Here is an 11,314-nt window from a genome sequence, read left to right as displayed (position 1 = left end):
AGATTTGGGACTATGTACTTAAGGATTTCCACGACTCACCATTGCATTGATTAGGAAGCATAATAGAGGATTCTTGCACTTGAAACAATTGTCCTAGGTGGAGCATTATCCGAGTACCCCATCTTTATCGATTGCCTTACCTCACTCTTTACTCGTACTCTCTTACTTGTTGTTTTTACTTTTGAGAATTGAATCATTGTCACACTTATCACTACTAAGAAGCGGATTAAGTGTTTTTATTCCCTATTCCCTGTGGATTCGATACCCGCTCATCCGGGATTATTACTTCGACAAACCCGTGCACTTGCGGGATATACGCAAGGGGATCTTGTCATTTGTTAATAACTATAACCAATTTGTTAAGGAATAAAAAAGTGCATCTTTGCAACAATGATCAATTCAATGCATCAATACTAAAATTATACCTTAGGCTAGATACTTGTATTATTGAATTTCATTAATTTGCATCATTGCTTATTCACTTTGTTTTATTTTGCTTTTAGTTTCAAACTCTCTTTTCTTTATTTTGTTTTATAAATTTTATAAAGAAATAAGCGAAACCATTAATACCTATGGATTCAACCCTTCTTATCACTACATATAATTTATTTATGTTAATAGAATAGGGTTAATTTTATAGGATTTGGCATCATGTAACTCTACTTTTATTTCTCCTACTCAATCAATCTAAAAATAAAAATAACAATAACAATAAGAAAGCCTATTTCCTCCCATTTTTGTCTTCAACTTCATCTTTGTGCCACTTCTTATGTCCCACCCCACCAAAAGGGCTTTGGTTTTCATCTCACTTTCTATGTAAAGCCTCACTATCCCATTGTTCTCTCTCTCTCTCTCTCTCTCTCTCTCTCTCTCTCTCTCTATGTAAAGCCTCACTTCATCTTTGTGTCAAATTTCTTGTTTTTTATTGCACAAGAACTTGATTGCTTTGTGCATTATCTGATATAATGAATGTTCATTATATGCCATAGTTTAAAGGCAAACTAATATTGCGTGATGCATGCAATACTCTACTTCTTCTCATTATTTTACAACATTTAATTTATACTATTAAATCCTCAACAAGTGAACCTACTTATGATGCATATAATGGCAAAAATTGTGATGGAATAAGCTCACTATGGGTGATCTGGAATTTGAAATGGTTTCAATTATATATTATTTAAAAAAGAAGAGCAAGAAAATATACAACTCAATATACAAAATATTGATTTGATCTATGGAAGTACCTTTGATGACCATCTTGCTTGTTTTAAAGCTTTATTGTAGGGCTATTTGGCTCACTAGTGTACATACTCAAGCTTGGAAATACTATGGATTCCATGGTAGATATGGCAAAGGGATTCGTCAAGTATGTATTTTTATCTTCAGATTATTTATAAGGTATGCAAATTTATCTCTAGTTATTACTTACCATCGAGGTTGTTGTCAGGAAAGCCACCCTAAACCTTTGATATACCACACATAGGATTTTGGAATATGTTAGGTCTGGAAGCCTAGAATTGGCATTATGTGACAAGCAAGCAATTGATGTGGCAAACAGTGGTGACAAGGATGATGATGTGGCTAACACTTAGTGACACGGCATATGATTAGGTGCGTGATGATCATGGTAGGAGACTATGATTGGAGAATTTCTCTCAAAAAAATCATATCAAGAAAATCTTTCTTTGGCAAGGAGCATCAAGATAAAATGATCTCTCGTGAAGAGCAAGTTTATTTTATGTATAATTTCATCTATCTTCAGTAAGATCCAAGATGATGAAATCTATCTTTGGTAAACTCTTTTCATGAGAGGTCTATTTGTAAAGGGAGGAATAATCTTTTGATTAGCAAAGATCATCATGAAGATTGCATGGAGCATAATTTGGTATGAAGGCTAATTATGGGTGGAGCTATTCAAGGATACAAGACATATATGGTGAGATTTGATTAAAGATTGAAGACCCAAGCTTGGATGATTGAAGATCATGGTTGGAAGATATTGAAAAGCTAAACTTGGATAAGAGGAGATCAAGTTTTGTAACAATATATTGAAGACCAAACTTGGATGAATGAAGATCAAGTTTGATGATTTTGTGAAAATGAAACTTGGACCAAGTTTGGAAAGAAAACCGGGAGATCTTTGGAGGGCATCTTTGGAGAGATGGATTTGCCCCTTGGTGGGTATGACCCTCAGGGGTGGGACTTGTTGAGATGACTTGAGGAAGGAAGTAGTTACAGGTAGGAGGAGCTTAGGACGAGTCAAGTGCTACAGAGCTAACTAAAGGAACAGGGAAGGTTGAAGGTATCGCAAGTTTGGTTGCAACTAGGCTAAAAATCAATCAAGATCAGCAAGGCGGGTAGCGTTGCAAGTTTGGTTGTAGCTGGAGTTGCAACGTGACAACACCCTTTGCGTGTGTACCACAAGTGCATGGGTTTGTCAAAGTAATAATACCCTGGTGAGTGGGTAGTCGTATCCACATGGAAAAGTGATCGAAAATACAAGGATTACTATTTAACTAAAGTGAAGATGGATCAATAGTGGTGTGAACAATATCAATATGAAAAGAAATAAAAAGAACAAGGAAGAAAGACGCTATAAAAAATGAGAGGAAAGGCAATCGATAGAAAGTGCGGCACCACGACATTGCTCCCCCTAGGACTATTGCTTCAAGTGAAAAACCAACTATTATCTCTCCTAACTGATGGTTAATGAGTCTTGGAAATCATGAAATACACGGTCCCAAACCTAAGGTCAACCATGACTAACCCTATATTATGCCCAGTGGAGAAATCACTCAGTCTCAACATCTCACACTGTGCAAAGTTGCTTAAAGCTCTAGGGACTCCAAGTGATAAACCCTATTCCCTAATATAGATCTAACCTTTTGGTCTAGGAAAAAGATGCCTAGTCACAATTAAGCCCCAACAATAAAGATTACTTCAACACTTCACTCTGTTGCTTGTGCAACTAAGCCCCAACAGAGTTCCTCTCTTAGCACTTCACTGTATTTTGACCGCAAAGAACTCTTGGAACACGGAGGTAGGATAAATCACACCAAAGGGGAAATGGGACTTTTCGCTATGACAACGCCCCTTGCGTGTGACCCGCAAGTGCACGGGTTGGTGGAAGTAATAAATCCCAAGTGAGTGGGGTATCATATCCACAGAGAGTAGGGAATAAAAACAACAAAATTGCTACTTAACCAAAAGAAGATGAATAATGATTGTGTTGATAAGATGTGATGTAAATAGAAATAAAAGGAATAAGAATGAGAGGCACAAGTAAGTGAGAGGTAAGACAATTGATAGAAGTGGGGTACTCAGACAATGCTCACCCTAGGACTGATGCTTCAAGTGCAAAACCTACCATTATACTTCCTAATTAATGCTCAATGAGTCATGGAAATCCTAAAGCACACGGTCCCAAACCTAAGGTCAACCGTGACTAACCCTACACTATGTCCGGGTGGAGAAATCGCTCACTCTCAACACCTCACACTGCACAAAGTTGCATGGAGTTCTAGGGATTCCAAGTGATAAACCCTATCCCTATGTGTAGATATAACCCTTTGGTCTAGGCGAAAGACCCCTAGTTACAATTAAGCCCCAGATACTAAAGTCACTTCAATGCTTCACTCTGTTGCTCGCGCAACGAAGCCCCAGTGTAGTTCATCCCTTAGCACTTCACTCTATTGTAACCGCAAAGACCTCTAGGAAATGGAGGTAGGATAAATCACAGCAGAGGAGAAAGGGGATGCTCCGCTACGTCTCGACTCACCCTCTTAACCCTCTCCAATATAGCTTTGTCTAACCCTCATGGTGTGTCACCCATTCACACAGATTACCAATATTGACTCTCAACCCTAGTGTCACTCTAAGGGAGAAATCATTCAACAAGCATTCAAGATTGGAATTCAATTAAAAGCATCAATTAAGGAAAACATAATGGAAGGTCAATAAAACAATAACATCCTAGGGTTTACAAAATCCAAGTACCCACTAGGGGGTTTAGCTCTCCATGGAGCACAATACAATCAACAATGAAATCAAAAGTAAAGATAAGCAATCCATACAAAAACCCCCTCGGTATTCGTGTCGATGGTCTTGTGAGTAGCCTCGTCTTCTTCAAAGGTCACCTTGTCCGGCCTAGGGCACACCTCGCCGGATCGGTGCCGATGAAAGTTCCCCCCAATAACCTTCTTCCAAGCGAAGCGTGGTGTTGAATTTGGAGAGCCACTCCAAAGATGTGGCAAAAGCCCCTCAAAACCCTAGCCGACGGCCTCTCAAAAGATAGAGAAAAGTTGGAGAGAAGGGGGAAAGAAGATCCCCAATATCGGGCTGAATTGCGGCTTTAATAGGGCTGAAATTGGGCATCCAGACGCCCTTGTGGACATTCCAAATGGGCCTGTGGAATTTACACACGGGCGTGGATAATTTCCACACGCCCATGTGGATTCTCTAGAAATATGATTTTTAGCCGGCTGTGAACAGTAACTGCTGCATTGCCTTGCTACAGTACCTTAGAGCCCCACTTATGTCTTCGTGTTTGTTCATTCCAAGATTCCACCAAATAGTTTGTTCACGATCTACTTTTAGCTTCTTTTCTTAATACTTAGCTTCACAACCCTGCATGGGCAAAAGAATATAAATACACATGTATTAGCGCTCAAACCTGATAAAAGTAATACTCATTGTAAGGAAAGAACACTTCGCATTCTTAACACACAAGCACTTATCAAACTCCCCCATACTTAAGCTTTTGCTTGCCTCAAGCAAAGAAATAACACATTGAAGCATAGAAGAAGGAAATATTGAAAGTGCTCGCCCTTAGGTTCACCAAAGCATGCAAGGAGAGCATTCTACAAGTAAGGGAAAATTTCAGCACTAAATACTAAAAATCAATGCTCTAGCTAAAAACTTGAATCAAAAAGGACAAAAAATCCGAGATCGTGTAAGTGTGTGTAAACTCACTCAAGTAAACCCAAAGTATACTCCTCAATGTTCTAAGTATAAGGGACTTATTTAACTATGAAACATAACAAAACAAAAAGATGGTAGTAGCTTCACACATCCTCTAAGGTAGCCCTTTCCGAAGCGGCCGCTAAGGTTGCTTTCACACTTTCGAGGTGGTAGCTCTTTCTACCAGGGTCGTAGCTTTCACTCATCCCATGAGATAGATTTTTCTCTCATTAGGGCATAACTAGTATCTGACTTATGAGAGCAGCTTCATACTTTATAGGTGATAGCTCTTTCCACCCCAAATGCACAACTAAACCATATATTTTCTTTCTTTTCTCTTTTCCAAATTTTTTTTTTTGCAAAATAGAATAAGAAATAAAACTAATCAATCCCTTAAACATAAAACTTGAGTTTCCAAAAGAGTTTCATGAGCGGGTAGTGCAACAAGTGTCAATAGGGAGAAAATTCCTAGAAATTCAAGTAAGGACTAGAGCATGAAAATGTTCAATGTTCAAACTTCTCCTAAACTTAAGAATACACCCAATGCAACTAAGGTGAATCGCCATTGGCTACGTAAGCATGTATGTCAATCAAAAATTTATATAAAAAGACATGTGCAAAGTGAACGCCCCCCTGCCCCCCCCACACACACACACTCACACTTAAGATGTACATTACCCTCAATGTACACATGCAAGCACAATAGAAAGTATAGCAATCAAGTAAATATGTGGCAGTAGGCAATTGAAAAAATACTCCCCTTACTCCTAATATTGCATTTGATGGAGCTAAATCCTTGGGAGTAAAGTTCCAATGTGTTGTGAAGCATACACGACCCACATTGGCCGTGTCCATGACTAGTTCTCAATTCCCATAATGATAAGACCATCTGCACGCATACACATGGGGGTTCAGTGAAGCTCAATTAAAATAAAAATATCTCGAGTATATAAAAGATAAGGCAATGAATACAACTCGAGACAACAAAACAAAAATAAAAGACATACTCAGAAGGAAAATCCTTTCTGAGTAGTGCAACTCTAACAACAATACAAACTTAAATAACAAGAAAGAAAGAAAAAAAGAAAGAAAGACGGGTCAAGTGTCGGTGTCATCTGTTGTCGACTCTGCTGCTGCTGGTGGTGGTACATAGTTGAATGGTGCCGGTGGATCTAGTGATGGTGAGGCTGGTGGGACCCGAGGAGTCCTCGACCTCAGAACAAATGATGAGGCAATGTCTCCCTCGAGAATCTGTTGTAGAGTGTCAAAATGTGCCATAAACACGATGTACTACATAGCCTATGTCGCCCGAACCTTGGCGATCTCAGTCCGTAGCACCCCCACAGCACTCTCGAGCCTCTCAAAATGATCATAGGCTCGAGAAGGTGAAAACATGCATATTGGGGGGTGGCTCCTCTGCCGCAGGAGGTGCGTCAGTCTCCATCAGTGTCGGCTGAGGCTCGGGGGCAGGCTGAGAACCCTCGGCATCATCACCCTTATCCTGGTCTATCTGTGGGACGGGTGTAATCAAAGCATACACTCCGGGCTGAACCCTGCAAACCATTCCCATCAACCTCATCGTCTCTATGCCAAGGGGATCAAGTATACTCGCCTTCTCAGTCCCTCGAATCGCGTCCAAGAAACCCATACCCATTACGAGTCTCGTGATATATGGGCCTGAGAAAATGACTTCTACTCTGGCATACTGGCTCTGCTGGCGTATTTATTCAGCCAAAATGTGGCCAAGATAAATCGGCTCTATCTGCACCATGGAATACAGATATAGTAGCTCCTATCTTCTCAGTACTCATGTGCTATCACCACGCTCGTTCACTGATCGGCTAAGAACGGCATGGATGTATCTGTATACTGGCCAAGAAAGGCAAGTAGCCTTGGATACTCCTGGCTCATACTGCCCCTACCCACAAAGTGTCCTATATGCTCTCTGGGGTATCAGACTGCCAATATAATCTATGTGTAACCGATCGTACTCCTCTGTATCTGTGTGAATCTCATCATACAAGCCCAGACGGAATGAGAACTGTGTAACACTCATAATATAATAATATCCGAGTGCTCTAAATTGTATAACATCGACACTATCGAATCTCGAGTAAGATCGGTCAAACTCAAGGGTCGAAAGCACCTCCAAAGTTAGTTGATGAATAGCTGGCTCTCGGATCGATAATAGATGCCCACAGTTACCCACAGACAACATCTCTTCGAACTCATCTGCCATGTCTTCTGCTAATTGAACTTCCTTGAGCTTGCTCATATTCAGGAATCGGGTTTAACCGAACCTGAGCTTAGACAGCCGCTCAAACTGGGCCTGATGCTCAAGAATAGTAAACTCTATGTGATCTGTCTTAGGCGACTGCTCACGTGGATACTTGTCAGCTTGCTTCTTCGACCGGGGAGCCATGCCTGTGAGATTTGGAAAAGAATCTGATCAAGAGTACTTACAGGTTAATGCTACAGAAATCCACATGGTCTTGTGGAAATTCCACACGCCAGTGTGGATCCACGGGGCATGAAAACTGCACGACCGCACACTAAAAACTCACAAATACATCATTAAATCTCTAGTAATTTCTTTCTAAGCATACATACCACTTCTAATTGTAGAAAAGAAGCAACATTCACTATTTTCATTGATTAAGATCAAGAATTAATGAAGAAAAGAAGGAAAGAGGTTTTGCCAATATGTTGAAGATGTAGAACTTGGAAATGGCCGGAAAAACAAGTAAATATCCCTCTAAAATGATGGTGCGAGGTCGGGAGAGAGTAAGAGTGTGCTCTATGATTAATTAGGAGTGTGAGAATGAAGAAAAACGATGAGACTTTAAAGGAAACTCGCGTCTCTTGACATTCTGTACATCCTCACGGGCATGTGGAAATTACCCAAGCCCGTGTGGCTCCAAAGGAGAGTATCTACAGGGGCAGACGCACGCCCCTGTGCGCTCTCGGGATAACACTCCTTTGCTCTGAATGCATCCACATGGGCGTGCGAAAAATTCCCACGCCCATGTGCCATACCTACAGGGGCAGACGCACGCCCCTATGGCTTCTCTGTCTAACCGAGAAAATTCTCTAAGTGTTTCTCATGCCCCTGCGGAATTTCCACACGGCTGTGGATCTTCACAAAACCAGCACACAGGGGCACTCGCACGCCCCTGTGTATTCTCAGGATGGAAAGGAGCTCATCTACCGAGATTCACACGGGCGTGTTGAAGTTACCCACGCCCGTGTGTTTATCACAGGATCATCCACAGGGGCGAGTCCACACCCCTGTGTCTTCTCGGGAAAAAATTCTAAGTCTCTGCAGGATGACACACGCCCGTGCAGAAATTACCCACGAGTGTGTGAAATTCACAAGGTCGTTCACAGGAGCGAGTCCACGCCCCTGTGCCGTCTCTTGATGAGCTCTAAACGAAAACGCACACCCATGCAGAAATTCCACACAGGCATGTGTTTTCTCTGGACAATTAGAAAACATTGCAGGCTCTGAAGAAAATTCTTAAACACAAATATACACTCAAAACCTGCCTAACAATGCAATGTGAACCAGAGAAAACATGAAAAACACGCTCAAATGACCCTGATTCTTCGCCACACATGATCAGGCACATGATGACACCACAATGTCCACGAGAAAAATCATAACAAAAGCATCTAAGAATCAAGACACCAACACTTAAAGCCTTATTCATGCAAACAATAAACTAAAAACTAGAAAAATAATAAAGACTTGGGTTGCCTCCTAAGAAGTGCTTGTTTAACGTCACTTGGCTTGACGTACCTTGTCTTACCTCATGGGGGCTCATAGATGAAGGTTTCCCTCTTACCCAATACTTGGAAGAATGATGAACATAGTCTTTTGAAGGTAGAGGGGGAGTCTTCGGCCTTGTTAGTACTTGAAGGTCCGTCACTCTTACTCTATTCTTGTGCATCCCCAAGAGCCTTGCAGTATTTCTAGGGGCGTCTCCTTGTCCTCTTCATCTTCCGGAGCACCTTCTTCATAATCCCGGGGGTAGATGGTACTTCTTCCTCTAGACCAAGCATCATCAGCCCTTCGTTCTCCGTTTCTTGGTATAGCAACCCCTTGTACGGGTCCAGATTCAACATTTCCTGCACATATTCATCGATTAGTTCATCAGTAGTGTAAAAAAAATAGAGAGTATCATCAAAGTCAAGAGAATGTCGTATGGCTTCGGCGAGGCGGTATGTGAGGTTGTCATCTCTAACACTCAGTGTCAACTCCCCGCCGTCCATGTCGATAAGTGCCTTGGAAGTGCGCAAGAAAGGCCTCCCAAGTATCAAAGGAACATCTATATCCTCATCGATATTCAACACTACGATGTCTACAGGAAATATGTACTTGTTGTCCACCTTGACAAGCACATCTTTAATGATGCCCCTCAGATGTCTCACCGTTTGGTCAGCCAATTCCAAAGTCATCCGAGTGGGCCTAGGCTCTCCCAAGCCTAGCTTTTGAAAGAACGAGTATGGCATGACGTTGATACTAGCCCCTGAATCCACCAATGCTATCTCTTCACCCAAATTGCCAATGTTACACGGAATCACAAAGCTTCCAGGGTCTTTCTTCTTGTTTGGCATATTCTTTTGCAATACCACTGAACAAGAGGCATCTAAGATCACGGATGCACTTTCCTCCAACTTCCTCTTGTGGGTCAAAATATCTTTCAAGAACTTGGTATACCGAGGCATTTGAGATAATCCCTCCACAAAAGAAATGTTGATGTGCAATTGCTTAAATAAACCCAAGAACTTCTTGTATTGCTTATCAGTTTGGTCATTCTTCAATCTTGAAGGATAAGGGATTCTTGGCTTGTAAGGTGGGGGTGCCATCTCCTTTTCTTTGTTGGCTCTCTCCTCAACCTCCACGACCTCGGGGGCTTCAACATTAGTCTTCTCACTTAGACGCCTATCTTCAACCTCATGACCACTTCTCAAAGTGATCACCTTCATTTGTTCTCTTGTATTGGTCTCTCCGATAAAGACTTCACGATTTGCCTCACTTGAGTTTCCAAATTATGCAATGAAGCAGTGTGGTTGCAAAGTGTAGCCTCGATTGATTGAAACCGTGTATCCGATGATTGCATAAATCTAGTCAAGACTTTCTCTAGATCGATCAACTGGGTCTCCAAGCCTAAAACTCTATTCTCCAAGTTTGGGGCTTGTTGTTGTTGAAAACCCGGTGATGTGGTGGCCTTTTGTTGTCCTTGGTTGTTCTATAAGAAATTAGGGCGGTTCCTCCAACCCGAATTGTAGGTATTGCTATAAGGATTGCCTTGGTTTCTCATTGCATTACCCACATGGTCAACTTGCTCAACGGAGAATGTACCACCAATGGCTATCGGACAATTGGATGGGCATGTCCCCGTCCACATCCATCACAACTCGTTATGGCCACTAATCTCAGAGAAGTTAGAGTGTTTAACTTCTGACTCAATGCCTCCACTTGGGTCGCCAACAATGTAACAACATCGATCTCATAGATGCCTGCCATTTTCTTCTTCTTCCTAGCATTCCATTGGTAGCTGTTCAACCCCATTTCTTCGATTAGTTGTCGGGCTTCTCCGGGGGTCTTGCTACCTAAGATACCTCCTGCCGCTACATCAAGTAACTGTCTTGTACTTGGGTTCAAACCATTGTAAAAAGTCTGAATGATCATCCACTCTGGAAACCCATGTTGAGGATATTTTTGCAGGAGTTCCTTGAAACTTTCCCATGTCTCGAATAGAAACTCCAATTCCATTTGCACAAATGACAAGATCTCATTCCTAAGCTTTGCAGATTTATAGGGAGGGAAATAATTGGCAAGAAAAGCTTCTACCATCTCCTCCAATGTAGTGATTGATACTCTAAGTAATGAGTGTAGCCACTGGTTCGCTTTCCCCTTCAACGAAAATGGGAAGGCTCTCAACTTGATGGCATCATCTGTAACACCATTGATCTTGAGCATACCAAACACTTCCAAGAAACTCTCTATGTGACTGTTTGGATCCTCATCGACCAAACCATTAAACTGTGCAGACTGCTATAACATGTGGATGAATGGTGGCTTTAGCTCAAAATTCTGAGTTGTGATTGGGGGCAGCACAATGCTAGATTTTGTCCTCAATACTGACGGTCTGGCATAATCAGAGAGTGTTATTTATTGTTCATTCTATTCCACCATGTTGTCAGACCCTTCAACTTCCACTTCAGCTAGATTCGACGGTTCTTGTACAAGTTCTTTACCCCTTCTTTCGAGTGTACGTTCAAGTTCAGGATCACCTTCAATCAATATTGAAGGGTTTCCAAAGGTCATAACTTAGAGCTGCACCAA

The 11,314-nt window shown here is 41.6% G+C and overlaps 1 non-coding gene across 1 annotated transcript; it reads left to right on the top strand.

The window, feature by feature from the left end:
• Positions 1-10,667: 10,667 nt before the first annotated feature.
• On the top strand, positions 10,668-10,774 carry LOC120254264. The gene has a single exon (XR_005534565.1). It is a non-coding gene; the product is annotated as a small nucleolar RNA R71 (small nucleolar RNA).
• The last annotated feature ends 540 nt before the right edge of the window (positions 10,775-11,314 follow it).

The sequence above is a fragment of the Dioscorea cayenensis genome, unplaced genomic scaffold (genome assembly GCF_009730915.1).
Source record: "Dioscorea cayenensis subsp. rotundata cultivar TDr96_F1 unplaced genomic scaffold, TDr96_F1_v2_PseudoChromosome.rev07_lg8_w22 25.fasta BLBR01000399.1, whole genome shotgun sequence".
NCBI lineage: Eukaryota > Viridiplantae > Streptophyta > Magnoliopsida > Dioscoreales > Dioscoreaceae > Dioscorea > Dioscorea cayenensis.
Note: the sequence above shows the minus strand (reverse complement) of the source record. Positions and strands in the feature narration are given on the sequence as shown.